The sequence below is a fragment of the Primulina huaijiensis genome, chromosome 8, assembly GCF_012295235.1.
Source record: "Primulina huaijiensis isolate GDHJ02 chromosome 8, ASM1229523v2, whole genome shotgun sequence".
Taxonomy (NCBI): domain Eukaryota; kingdom Viridiplantae; phylum Streptophyta; class Magnoliopsida; order Lamiales; family Gesneriaceae; genus Primulina; species Primulina huaijiensis.
Genome location: NC_133313.1, coordinates 769,850 through 785,478, shown reverse-complemented (window position 1 = coordinate 785,478; position 15,629 = coordinate 769,850). Strand labels below are relative to the sequence as shown.

The window sequence follows — 15,629 nt, the reverse complement described above, 5'->3', positions numbered from 1 at the left end:
GCAAAAGCTGCAAAGCAAGATTGGTGGTGAAAGGTTTTCACCAGAGAGAAGTTGATTACACTAAGATTTTCTCTCCGATGGTTAAATTGACCACAATTAGAACTATTCTTGGGTTACTGGCGCAAAAATAAAAAATACACCGTCAACAGATGGATGTAAAAACGACATTTTCTTCATGATGATTTGGATGAGGAAATTTACATACAGGGTTTTTACGTAAAAGGAAAGAAGAAAATGGTGTGTAAACTTCAAAAGAATTTGTATGGCTTGAAAAAGGCACGTAGACAGGGGTATAAAAGGTTCAACAATTTTATGAACAATAATGGTTTTTTGAGCTGTCAGGCAGATCACCATTACTACATCAAAAGGTTTGATAGATCTTATATCATTTTACTACTATATGTTCATGATATGTTGACTGTTGGAGCTAGTAGATTGTTGGAGCTAGTCTACTGGAGATTGATAATTTGAAAAAGAAAATGTTCGAAGAATTTGCAATGAAGGATTTGGGTTCTGCAAAACAAATTCTTGGGATGAGAATTATTAGGGACAAACATGACTTAAAGCTTTCCCAAAAAGAATATGTGAAGAAAGTATTTCGGAGATTTTACATGGATAGAGCGAAGCCAATGAACACCTTTGGCAAGTCGCTTTCGTCTATCCAAGGATCAGTCATTTCCATGTGAGAAGCGACCTACATGAACAAAGCACCGTATGCTTCTGTTATTGGTTGTCTTATGTACGCAATGGTATGTACTTGACCAGACGTAGCATATGCATTGGGAGTGTGAGCCAGTTTATAAGTAACCAAGAAAACAGCATTGGGTGGCCGTGAAATGAATTCTCAGGTATTTGAGAAGTACAGAAAATTCAGCTTTATGCTTTAGAAAATCGGGTTTTGGCTTGCATGGATATGTTGATACTGACATGGTAAATGATGTAAATTGTCTAAAGAGTATTACTGGATTTGTTTACACTCTGGGTGGTACTGCGGCTAGTTGGGTTTCAAAATTGCAAAAGATATTTGCATTTTCTACAATTGAGGCTGAGTACGTTGTAATAACAAAGGCTAGTAAAGAGGTGATTTGGTTGAAGTTTTTTTTGGTAGAGTTGGGTCACATATGAAAAAATTGTGTTATTGTGACAGTTTTAGTTTATTCATTTAGCCAGGAATCATGTTTATCATGTTAGGGCAAGGCATATAGTCCGATATCACTCTATAAGATCAATTCAAGCTCTTACGAAGATTGAAAGAAGTCGTAATCCGGCTCATATGTTGAGAGGACTGTGACAGTTGAGAAACTGAAGTTGTATGCTACTTCAGTTGGACTTCTCCACTGAGAAATGAAGAGTCGCTGCCACTGCTGGTATTTGTGGACCCTACAATTACTTGAGTAATTAGGTATTTTACATGTATTGATGTAACCGTAATATTATTTATATATGTTGGTAGCCGTCATTGTATTATGATTGACTTACAGAAAGTGACAAGAAAATAGCTATGAGAGAGGACATGTTATTGTAAAAAATTCTCATCGTTTTTTTGGTTTCATCATAGTAGAAATTTGTCGCGTTGGCAAGTGGAGTAGCTCTTACATCGAGAGTAAACTACTATAAATTTTGTTTGTTCTTGTATTTATTTTTCGTCATCTTTCATTGCTTTCGGTAATCAAATCTGGACCATAAATCCTAAAATAGTAATGTTCCTGAATTTTTTTAACTATGTGATTATGAGTGGGATAGAAAGGTTGTTGATAATAGACATAGGTGCATAAGGAATGCAGGACACAAGCTTCTACCTGGGAAAAAAACAATGAGACTCTCATCCTTCCTAACAGCTTCATTATCGAGGTGAGCTGGACTTGAAGAAGTTATTTCTCTTTCTGGCTCCAGATCACCCTCTACATCTTCATTTCCCTCAACAGTAGCCAAGAAATCCTCAGTTCTCACCAAACTTCCAGCAGATCCTATCAAAGCCTGATTAAGTGGATTGCGCTTTGCATATTGTTCAAGGAATGGCTCTGCTTCACTAAGATATGTGGATGAAGGTAATTGTCTGTCTCCAAATTTATCGTGCATTGATTTTGCCCTTGACGGAAGTTAAGACATCATTAAATACTGTAAAGAAACTGCAGTGGGAATTTTAAAAAAAATCCAAAAATACCATTCGTCCAGCATTTTTCTTAGTTCTTCCTGCTTTTCATGTGAAGTATTCCATATCTTCATCTGACTATAATGACCACATATAAAGATGTGAAAAACTATAAAAGTACTTAAGAAATCAAATAGCCACAATGAGACAATATTCACATTATCAAGAACATTGCTATCCTTGGTCCTGAAAGCGTTCAACGTTTTCACTTATCGGTAATTCTGATTTCGAAGATAAAATTCGAGAAAGAACAGATCATAGCGGGAAGCAAATGCAACACAACCTAATAATATAAAAAAGTCGTCCAAAATTTTGTTTTAAAATGAGGGCTCCACTAGACAGAGCATGATACTTTTTTTCTACCGCTATGTTAATATGAAGATTATTTTCAAATGAATATTTCACGGATAGTCATCCAGAAAAAATAAAAATCTAGCCTAAATCAAATAATAACTTATGTTCTTGGTAATAAAAGAAAGTCTTCACGAAAAGGTGGTATACGACGAAGCACAAGAAGCTGAACTCATGACAACACAAAATCATTCATATCATAGTCTTAAAAAAATAAATCAATCAATCAGATCATTCATCTTGAACATATGATAGTTATTTGACAGTACACTTGCTCTCATATTCTTCCTTGATACGGGTAGATCACTCTTATAAACTTTGTAGTTAAAATACAACCGGGACTAATTTAATTTTGAAAAATTAAATTGAGAGATATAGAAACTATTCTTTTTTTACTTTGTTAAATATTTGAATGCAAAATAAGGTGTTTAAAAATCAAATTAAGAAGATTTAAACAGATTTATTAATATAAAAAAATTGAGGAATATTTAATTATTATTTGTTTTTAAAAATAAATTAATATTAGAGTTTAACAGTTTTTCTATTTTAAAATTTACAAAATAATAAAATAAACATGTTTGGTTAGCAAGTTGGTGAATTTATTATTTTATATAATGGTATTTTTTCAGTTTATAATATAATATTTAAAATTTTTAAAATAATACAATTCAAAAATTATATGTTAAATAATTGGACAAAGAAAGACCCATTAATATATATAATACTTATAGATTTGAGGGAATTTATGTCATCTTGGACAATAAAAAGTCAAAAAGCATTGCAATTGCATTTTAGGCGCATGTTACAACTACTTCTAACGCAGGGTTTTAAGCTTATTTTTTGAAAAGTTGAGGACCTAATAGCTAGTTAATTTTTTACAAGAGGTTTTGCGCTATAAAGAAATTTCACAAGGGGCTGAATGCTATTAGCCCAATACAACTGAAAAGTGAGGCCTTCAGGGAAACTAACCTCGAGTAGTAGTTTTTGTAAGCAGCTGGACCTTTTTTAAAAAGAATTGACAAGCCATTTCGTAACAAAAAAGTCCTTATCTGTAAATTCAAACAATCAAGAAGAATTAAAAAAATGTCATTCATTTGCATTCTAAATCACTTTGCATTGTCACTTAAAAGAAAGCGAAAACATGATAGTTCAAAATATTTCAGCCTGTTTGTTTCTGTTCATATCACGTGCATGTCACTGTCCACACCTGTACTAGCCAATGTACATAAAGTAAAGGTGTTTTAATTTGATATCCAACTCTTACACATGTACTGACCTTTTTTGTGGGGATTAACACTGATCAACTAAAACAGACCATTACAAGTAGATAGGGGCATCTTGTTTATGATTACGCAACTAGCTATGAGTTCCTTCGTGATTAATAACCTACCAGCATACCAACACACAAAGATCAAATGCACCACAACTAACCTTGTACAGCACTTAATTTGAGTTGGTTAGATAATAACCATTTTTCTCTCTCTGCTCAATACTACTATGAGATCTCACCATTAAAAGGAGAAATCAATTTCAATTTGAAGATTTTAATCGAACATTCAATTGTTTAAGAAGATTGTCGCGACTTCAAGTCATCATGTTGTTTATGAATTACAATATCATGTACCGGAAGGTAAATACTGAAACCAAAAACTGCATATCATTTTCAACTCTACAATCACCAAATATTTTCATCAATTTATCAGTAGAAATAAATGAAAGTTAAAAAATTGATAATGAAAATGGGTGACAGTTGACATTAAGATATTAGTAGTAATCTTATTCATACTTGCACCTAACTGATTGGATAGATAGATAGCTATATTAGAATGGAAGAACCACATCACAAATAAAATTCAATTACTCTTTTCAAGAGATTAGGTCTTTTGAAGAAGATACTTGGACCTCTGCCCTCACACGAGAACCGTCTGTATGTTTTAATGTTTGTATGTTTTAATGTTTGTATGTTTTAAACCATAATTTACATAATTACAGAAGGTATCCCCTTATCTTGGAAACTGGTGTATTGTGTTGTGTGTGTGAGAATAATTATAATCAAGTCATGCATTTTTTTATAGTGTTCAAATAACATATTCACAGGATAATGAACAAATTTTAACCTCCCCAAAGGTGAAAATGTTTAATAAGACACCTACACATAATAGTTTAGCATCATTCTTGCAGCCAAATATATTCTATAATTCAAATAAGAATCTGCCAACAATTTCACAAAGAACAAAGACAAGATTGGAATAAATCAGTCACTAAATAATGGAATCCGAACCATATCATACCTTATATGTAAGAAACTTCAACTTGATCATTAAGCATGCATCTTCGTCGGCCAAACCATATTTGGTAGATGCACCATTGGTGTCACCCCCAATTTCTACCATGGCATTGTTTTCCTTTGAAAACTCTGCGAGCCTCTCTTTGTCAACCTTGAACAAATTTAGGTCCACAAAAAAACCTGTGGGGTTGCAAAAGATTAGAACTTACTCTCCTAAAACTGTTGTCATTTCAAGTATTAGAGGGAAAGGAAAGAACCAAGATAAATAAGCAAAAGAAATCTATTAAAAAAAAGGAAAAATGATGGTGAAACTTGAAAGTGGTGAAACTAATGGTGTGTGGTGGATGTGTAGAGATAGAGGATAAAGTAATGTGTGGAATGGTCTGCTTCAAATCAATAAAACATGGTCTAGTCTTGAAAGTTAAGTAGCAATAAGAAAGACCAAATTAGTCAATGGGAAACGAATTTAGTCAAAATTTAGTGAACAGTAGAAAACAGAAGAATACAATGAACTCAATTTAAAATATTGAGAATGACACTTTATGATAGAATAATCATAATCATAAAGTAAGGGTAAAGATTTCTGATATGTCCCTCACGCAACATCGTTTGATAAACTAAAAACAATGAAACACGATAAAAGTATTTACAAGATTATTTACCTAGGACGTAAAAATAAAGCAACATGCGGAACAAAAACCAAGAAAACAAATGTTTTGAAACAAGACACGACGGATAAACAAAACAATGAAACACGATAAAAGTATTTACAAGATTATTTACCTAGTACGTAAAAATAAAGCAACATGCGGGACAAAAACCAAGAAAACAAATGTTTTGAAAAAAGACACGACGGATAAAAAAAACAATGAAACACGATAAAAGAATTTACAAGATTATTTACCTAGGGCGTAAAAATAAAGCAACATGCGGAACAAAAACCAAGAAAACAAATGTTTTGAAACAAGACACGACGGAATGAAAAGAACATGATATTTAGGGAAACATCCAACCCGTTGCTAATCATAGCAAGAACCTCGGTATATGATTTCTCCTTGACCTGTTGTCTATAATCGAGACAAGAATCTTGGTATGGCATATGAAATCGCACCTCGAACTAGCGCTATAATGAAGCAAGAACCGAAATGATCCACTAACGTACCTTGACCATTGCTTATAATTGAGGCAAGAACCAAAATTATCAAGACCCGAACGCCGCAAGGATTTACCTTGATAATTTCATGATTGGTCACAAGGACCAAAAATGAGATGAAAATCACTATGGAAATTTGAGCCCCCAAATTCAAGGATGAATTTCTTCAAAATGATCTTTTTCAATATATAAAATAACAAAGTACAAGGAATATATACAATGATACCAAGTAAAACATCATTTATTTGCTCACATCGGTGAAAATTTTTAAAATTAAAGTGTCAACTAACACTTTCCCGTGATAAAATCATTTAATCCCAAAAAAGGCACAAATATTTAGCCTCTCATGGCCTACATTTAATATTTCTTTACTAGACTTAGACTTGGATTCATCTTGAATAAAAATTAAGAGGTACTCATCAAAATACAAAGAACAACTCCACAGGGCCTGAATTTTTCAATTTTACGTCCTACATATGCCCACAATTGATGTAGCACTACTCAAGATCTATGGTTTCCAACGAGTACACCAGACTACAAGAGATTTTTAAAAATTTTCTAAAGTAAGGTACATTAAAAAAGAGCTTGAGCAACCTCATTCATCTTGGTTTGTGGTTGAGCATTCAAATTGAGTTCATACTTATCACATGCAACTTGTAGCCTAAAGACAGAAGAAGTTAGCTTGTAGCCCAAGAAAATCTTACTAGCTTTTGAGCATCAGTTGATGCATGCTATGAATTTTTTCATATGAAACATTGTTATCAAATAAAAACTGATAGAAAAGTAAAACAAACTCAAGCTTGACTCAACATTTGATGATCCTAAGCATACGCTAATTCAAGCACGCTCTTTTAATGGCTGGCTCGTCTTACATAACTACCATGGTCTCCGCAACTGCAGATTCAAGAACAACAATACAACATAGATAATGCATTATTTAAGCAAACAAGGATACCTCGATAAAGCGGCCACAATCCTGTTTCGCACCTGGACACATCATCTTAATCGATAAAAAGTGCAAGGATATGTAGTTTAAAACATAGTCCTTCTACTTAAATTGGAGAAAGTGAAAAGTAGACATAGGTAAAAGCACACCTCATCTTCTTCTGATAGAATCTAAAGGCTGAGTCACGACGTACATGGATTACCATCTTGAAATGAAGATTATTGCTTGAGACAGAGTTGACCTTATGGAAGTTATGATAGCACTTGAAGTCAACAGCGCTTTTCTTCATAATAACGAACATTTCCTGATGTATAAGTTTAGTAAATTTGATATTTTTGAATTAGAAGACATGAACACATTAAGCTGAAGAAACGAGTTATCATCAGGAAAGAATCACAATATATTTCTATCCAATAGAATCATGAATCCTATGAAAAACGACTCTATGGAAAGTGTAAAACATCAATAAATAAATACCAAACGTAAGTACACACCCTCAAATGACGATTCACAAGTCCCCTCGAGATCTTAGATCAACAAGAAGCTGATTCCTAAGAGAGCAAACTACCTTAAGTTTTTCAGTGGAAAAATCTGCATGACGTGAACTCAGAAATTGGTCCAAAACCGATTCACCAACATTTCTTGAATGAGAATGAGATGCCTCATGACCAAACCAATCCAAAGAATTTGGGCAGAAAGAAGGACCAACACCATCAATAAGTGCTTTTATAAGCTATAACATAATGTTATAATCAAACATCAAACAAGATACAAATGTGTAAAGTTTCAACTATAATTTCAAAGATTGAAAACTGTACTTTACAAATATAATCATAATTACCTGTCTCTCATCATTTCTATTTGCGGCACAAATTTCCCGTAGGCTAGAACCCAGATGCTGATCACCTGATATAAAATGTGCAACAATGAACATCACTAGAGAAAAAACTATCAACGAGTTAGCGAACGATATAGAAATGTACCGTGACAAAATCCCAGGTTGGAATATTGAGATCAGGAAACATCATTAAAACGCAGTTTAACAAAGAATTTGAAGGATAAACATAATGTTACTCATGTTTGGAATCCCAAATATTTTTTTTTTGATCGGAAACTATAATATTATTAAATTAATAAAGTTGAAGTTACAGAGATAGTGGATGAATCATCCACGGTACACAAACTTAATAATTTATCAGTAGAGTTTCAGAGGTAAATAAAACGCCAATCCCTAACTATGTCTGATAAAAGTAAGTGCTGAAACACTGGCACTGTAGTCGTCCATTTTGCAACCCTGAATCTAATTTTCTCCCATAATTCATCCAACGAGTCTTCTTTGTCACTGAAAATTCTGTTATTGCGCTCCATCCATGTCAACCAAAAGATACAATGCACAATGATGTTCCAGAAAATCCTTACTCCCCTTCCATAGTGGATTCCGTTTTCCATGACAAACATATCTCTGGAAGATGCTGGAAAAACCCACTCGAATCCCAGGTGTTGCATAACCCTAATCCAAATGCGTCTCGTAAAAGAACAGTGTATCAGAAGATGATCTTGATTCTCCTCGCTTGTCTTGCACAATATGCACCACTGTGGACATAAGAGCTGACTCGGTTGTCTCTTCTGTAAAGTGTCACAAGTTTGCAATCTGCCCAGAGCAACTATCCAAGAAAAAATCTTTACCTTTTGTGGGATCGGTACTTTCCATACGTTAGAGAAATAAGCTGAAGAATGATAATTAATATCTTGGAAAAAAGAAGAGTAAAGAGAGTTGACAGAAAAAACACCCGATGACTCCCCTAACCACACCCTTGCATCACCCGAACCCACACTCAAAGAAACTGACTCTAAAATCCCTAAAAGGGTAGTGTACTCTCCCAACTCGAGGTCATTCAACCCTCTTCTGAACCTCACATCCCACTGAAAAGCCGAATCACCCTGAGTAGCAGAGACCGAGTAAAAATGAGCAATTGGTTTATTGGTAAACGAAGAGAGTAGAAAAAGGTGAGGAAACCGATCTTTGAAAGACAACCCACCCACCCACCTATCCTCCCAAAACCGCAATAGATTCCCTCCCTTTAGCACCGTACCAATCAAGTGTTGGCAAGAAGAATGGGACCGAGAAATAAACTTCCAAAGGCTTCTGAAAGTCGAATTCCTTGCCTCCCTTACATCCCATCCATTATCTTCAAAGCCATATATGCTTCCCACAACTCTTTTCCACATAGAACCTTTTTCTATCGCACATTTCCCCCACCACTTCCCTAACAAAGCTTTATTCCTGAGACGTACACTCCCCACTCCTAAACCTCCCAATTCTTTCGGTTTGCACACTTGAGTCCAATTAACAACATGGAAATGAATCTCCCCGTCTGCACCGTCCCAAAGAAAATTCCTCATTAACGTTTCCATTTGCTTCGCTACTCGTTGAGGTACCATAAAAAGTGACATAAAGTAAGTAGGCAAAGCGCTTAACACCGAAGTGATCAAAGTTAGTCGCCCCCTAGATAAGAAAGCCTTTTTCCAACTTGCCAATTTAGTTGACATCTTAGAGACTACTGGTGCCCAAATTTCAGCCTTCATGGGGTCTCCTCCCAATGGTGCCCCGAGGTATTTAATCGGCCACTTTTATTTCTTGCAACCAACCGCTTCCGATAAACCGTCGACCTCGTCATCACAATGATTTAATCCCAACAAGGAACTCTTTTCAAAATTTATTTTGAGTCCCGATTTTGAGCAGAAAGATTTAAGTAGTTCGACAACGGTGAACAAATGACTATCAGTTTGAACGAGGAACAAGGTGTCATCCGCAAATTGTATGTGAGAAATTTCTACTTTGTCTTTCCCAACCTCAAGTCCTCTCACTGCATTTGTTGATTTAGCCTTATCAACCAATCTTCCTAACCCGTCGATTACTAAATTAAACAGAAAAGGGGATAATGGGTCACCTTGTCTGAGGCCCCTCTCTCCCTTGAACTTCCCTCTTGGTCTGCCGTTGATGAAAATTGAATACGACACATTTGAAACGCAACCCTTGATCCACTTTCTCCACTTATCCCCGAACCCCTTCTTTTGAAGCACAACATCTAAAAATCTCCAATCCACATTGTCATAAGCCTTTTCCAAATCAACTTTCAATATCCAACCTTTTTTCTTTTTCCTTCTATACTCCTCCACAACTTCGTTCGCTATGAGACAACAATCAGTTATCTGTCTTCCTTGAATGAAAGCGCACTGATTTTCCGCCACAGTTTTGCTCTAGACTTTTTTCAATCTATTCGTCAAGACCTTTGCCAAAATTTTGTACAAACTCGTAATTAGGCTGATTGGTCTAAAGTCTTTAACCTTCGTTGCATCTTTTTTCTTTGGGATCAAGCAGATGTATGTTTCGTTCGTTTTTCCATTAACAATACCATCTTCGAAAAATTCAGCGAATACTTTCAAAAGGTCATTTTTAATCATATCCCAACTTTTTTGATAAAAAGCTAAAGTGAACCCATACGGCCCCGGAGCTTTTGCACCGTCGCATTCAAACACTGCTCCTCTGATTTCCTCCTCCGAGAAAGGCTGTTCCAACTGCTCGGCCTCCATCATGTTAATTGGCATCCATTCTACCCCATCTAGACCGGATCCATCCCCTTCAGATTTTCTGTATAACTGTTGATAGTACCCAATGATCGCATTCTCAATCTGTAACTCATCTGAAATCACTGACCCATCCTCCAACTCTAGTTTGTCTATAATCGCTCTGTTTCTCCTGTTCTACAAAAGTGAATGGAAGAATTTAGAGTTTTGGTCCCCGTCTTTCAACCATTTTACTTTCGCCTTTTGACTGTCCATCTGTAATTTTCGAATGATCATAGTCTCCAACTCACATCTTGTCTCTCTTCGCTTTTCCTTTAGGCACTCCGACCACGTTCCTTCCGCCTCTCGCGCATCTAACCGAATAATTGTATTTCTGAGCTCCGAAATTCTGTCATTTATATCACCAAAGACCTCTTTATTCCATTTCAAAACCTTGTTTTTTGTTTCTTTGAGTTTCATCATAAACTTGTAACCTTCCCATCCTTGAATGTTCCCACTGCCCCACCATTCTGCAAGAGACTTTTGGAACTTGTTATGTGTCAACCAAACATTTTCAAATCTGAAAGGGAATGGACCCCATTTCAACTTGGTAGTGTCTAATACTATCGGGTTATGGTCTGAAGTGATTCTCGGCAGCACTGTTTGTCTGAAAGTTGGGAAAAGATCCTTCCACCCCCAGCAATAATAAACCTATCCAATCTGCAGCAGATGGGATTATCCCTGAAGTTTGTCCATGTGAACCTCGCATTTAATAAAGGAGGATCTTGCAGACCCAACTCCTCGATCAAAGTATCAAAGCACTGCATACTTGTGGTGTTAGTGGTGCTGTTCATCTTTTCGCTCAAATTCCTAACAACGTTGAAATCTCCGCCGACACACCAATTATTCCCACAAATGGAGTTCAATCCTGCTAGTTCATCCCAAAACACGTCTCTATTCCTTGGATTGCAGGGACCGTAAATGGCCGAGAACCACCAATTCGCTCCCTCTTTCCACTGTATTTGAACAGAAACCGAGAAATTCCCAATCAAATTGTCGCTCACCTGAACCACTCGTGGGTCCCACATCACTAGAATGCCTCCTGATCGTCCTTCCGCTGGTAAACTCACCCAATCAACAAATCTGGATTTCCATAAACTTGATACAAACCGACGGTCCACTTCAGTTTTCTTTGTTTCTAACACCACCGCAATGTCCGGGTTTTCCTTGCGAATAACCATACGCACTAACTCCCGCCTTCTCGCCGACCCTCCCCCCTAATATTCCAAGAACATATCTTCATATACAACGTTTGGACCCCTTCGAAGACGATCCTTTCTCATAGTTGATCCCACATTTCAGCCTAACAAGCTCTCTACTCAGCTTACTCGAGGATTTACTCACTTCGATGTCAGCTGATGATTTACTGCCCTCGTCCCACAGAATTCTCGTTTCATTTAAGTTTGCCTCCCTTTCATAGCAAATGGAAGTGTTTCCCTCGGAACCATGCTTGACCAGTACACTTGATTGGCCCCCGCCCCCACCCACAAACCCAGTCGACAACCCCAGGGCACAGAAAAACTTAGGCAGAAACGAATTGAGTGTGAAAGAATGATTAAGACTCGATGACTGAAAACAAGAAAGTACCTTGCCCACTAAAGGATTGGTATTATCAAGAATAGAAGGCTGTAAGAGTTGCTTTGTCTCATCTTCTGGAAAGAACAACCCTTTGATGTCAACACCGTATGCTTCATTATTAACCAAGGACTCCGACTGAGAAGACGCGTGGCTTTCCGTTTCAGTAAACTCACAATCATCGTCCATTAGGTCATTTTCTGAATCATTGAGGATAATATCTTCAAAATATGTCTGATGTAACTCCCCTATCTTGCTTGGTTCCTCCATGTCCAGCTCAACGGCTTTGCCTCTTCCACCGACTTCAATAAAATCAGAAACATCATTGGTAGCAGTGTTGTTTTTTCTGCAGTAAAACTGTCGATAGGTGTGCAATTCCGAATTCAGTCCATTATCGTTCTCTCTTGGCTCCCTCTGTCTTCTCTGTTGGATAAGGAATGGACGGGAGAACTTCTGAAATCCTCAATTTGTTTTGGTGAAATTCTCTGTATGATTTTTTCCACCTTCTTTACATTCGATTGAATTGCCGGTAATATGTTAATCGAACTATCTCCAACTTCTTTGACCGTAGATTGAGGACCCTGCCCCTCTTCTATCATTGCCTTGTTGTTGAGAGGTGGCGTCCCTTCATTATCCATAGTCCTGCCGATATTCGAATTTCCCCAACCTGCCAATGTCCTCTTACCATTAATCACTACTTGGGCGTATGTCTGCTTTTCGTAAGTCTCATAGGCCTTAAATCGAAAGTTTGGGTGATAATTGTCAATTCCGTATTGACCCCATTTAAGGGAATCGTAATTTTGTTGCTGATGAACCCATCTTTTGTTCCTTTAACCTTGATCCTGGCTGCCCCTAAATCTCGGAGACGTCTTGTATCATCGCTAACCTCCAGTAGACCCCCGCATTGTGCCCCGATCACTTTGAAATTTTCCAGCGACCATAAGTTCCATGGTAACCCCAAGATTTTGATCCAACTGTTGCAGCACCTGATGACCGAATCTGCTGAATTAATGTTTGGCCTCCATTCCTCAAAGTCTAGAGTCACTCCAAGTTCGAAAAAGCCTCATTTCAATTTGAGATAAAAAGAAAGTTCCTTTGGACATTCAGGCCACCAAACCGCTTTATTTGCTTGAAACGGATGTACTTCGATCCTCCTCTTGACGTCCTTTCCTATTAGCATTTCAACCTGCGACCACGATACGTTGACCCTTCCTTTAGTGATGATAATGGCTTCATTCCAATCTTTCTCTGTAAATTTCCAGCCACTGTCCTCCTTACCCTTGTTCACTACTTGACTGTGAACCCCTTCTGTCTTCTGAACTCGCTGCTGAATGTTTTTATCTGTGATTTTAGCTTTACAATACGCAGCCGGTTGTTGATCCAGTCGCTTGGAATTTCCATACAATAATTTGATAAGGATATCCGAAATCCTTATCCAACCTAAATCCTTAAAACCACTAGGCACAATAATATTCTGTTTCTTCCCCGTTGAAATGAATCTTGAGATCTCTAAAAACCTGGCTCTTTTGTTGACAAAACGCTGTGCAGTGATTGTTGCACTTCTGCCCCGAAATCGATTAAAGTCCACGCATGACTGTGGATTCAGAATGAAATTCCTGAGCTTAGAGCTGATCCATCTAGCCTCCTCACGATCTAGGTCCAGAAAATAGCTCGCATTCCTTGTTCTTTCATACCACCGAAACGACGAGCCTCCATTAGCCAGCTTCAATGTGAACGTCTTAAACTCGATCTTAACCGTTTCCTCTCTTCCCGGTGGCTTGACAGCAAGAGACACTAACCCTCCTACTCTGAACTGCTTGATGAAATATTGAAAACTCCGACCCAGAGCACCAAATCTTCGGTGATGCAAAAACAGCTACCGATTAGAACGACACTAGCAAGAGAACCGGATGTTGTAATGACAGAAACGGAATCTGTAAGATAAAACTCCAAAGAACAACCCAGACACAAAGATGGGCGAATCGCGATTGAAACACATGAAAATACTGCCGGAAATTCAAGCTGACGGCGACCGGTGACCGGCGACGGAAACTATTGGTTGAGGCGAACAAAGGATGAAAAAATCGGGAAGCATAACTGGATTGGGAGGAAAACGGAGAGGTGGGAAAGCTGTAGGGTGGGAGAATTTTTGAAAAATTCTCTCTCTAGGGTTTTTTAGCACATACTCCCCTGGAATCCCAAATATTAGAAAAGGAAAACGAGAGATTGGTACAAATAATAGAGTGCGACATATAGTCCTTCATAAACAGTGCATCGTAAGAGATGACATCTTCAAAAGAAAAAAAATTGACTCATCTGCCCATGTACAAAGCAGTTGCACAGTTTTTTTATAGGATTAGCGATATTATATTAAATTATAAATAGTTATGAATTACAAAAAGCGGACAAGAGGTCCGCACAATAGAAACAAAAGCTCGGATCATATTAAAATATAAACTCTAATCCCTTGATAAGTCTTTAGAATTGCTGCCAAATAAACAACTGAATGCTCAGGATAAATACTTCTATAAATATCAGGAAAAAGAAACAAATTTTTCAGTCATAGAATCCTGCTCATATAAAGTTAGGATTTAACTTTCCTGAATTAAAGTCATAAAACACAATTTTTGTCAGCTCTTAATGTAATGACCCGAATTCTTATTTTGAATGAAGTATTAATTAAGAGATAATTAAAGAGTTGTTAATTAAGTATTATTAACGAATTGATAATTTGGGATTAATCTGTTGGATCCACCGAATTTTAAATGGATAACCCGATCTACTTCCGATTACGTTATCTCGAGAAATCCAATCAGACGAATGAGATTCTGACACGTGGCAGATAAGATTGATTCGGATTTCTGAAATAGTCCGGATGCAGCCTATAAATGGAAGCCGAATTCTTTTGTTTCCTACACCGCATCCTTCAGAGATAGAGTTATAGTCTTTTACCTTAGGTTTTCTAGCCAGTTTCTAGGGCACTTTGGTGTCGGGAAGTTTCGGAGCTAGTGTCGACTCGAGGGGGGTCGGTGAGCTGAGATCGAGACATCATCAGCGGGCTGACGACGGACGCAGGTATAATCCTAAAGCCTTTAGGAAGAACTTTATAGCATGTTTGGTAATTCAGAATCTGGTTTGATAGTGATTTCATATTGTTGGTATTGTCTAGGTTAAGAGCTTTCTGTCAGATTGTTTTAGTGAGGTACGTGATGTACTGACTGAGATATCCAAGCGTAGTATACACACTTATATGCTGCATATTTATGTGTTGCATTATACATGTTTTACTGCTTTGGCATATTATGCATGACATATCATGTTGAGCCTGATATCTTTTGAGATATACCTCGTTTGTTGGGGCCGCTCAGCCCTATTCTGTATTGTGGACGATGGGGCATCGAGAGCTACAGTGTCCGACGGGACCCGCGGGCTCTGATGACCTGGACATTGTAGGTCCACGTCTTGATGATGAGTGTGGGAGCCAAAACATGCCTAGGGCAGATCAGAGACTACACACTCAGGCGCCTCTAGACTGAGC

At 37.3% G+C, this 15,629-nt stretch overlaps 1 pseudogene; it reads right to left on the bottom strand.

The window, feature by feature from the left end:
- The window catches only part of LOC140983614 (tRNA ligase 1-like), a 42,407-nt pseudogene that overhangs the window by 11,440 nt on the left and 15,338 nt on the right, over window positions 1–15,629 (bottom strand).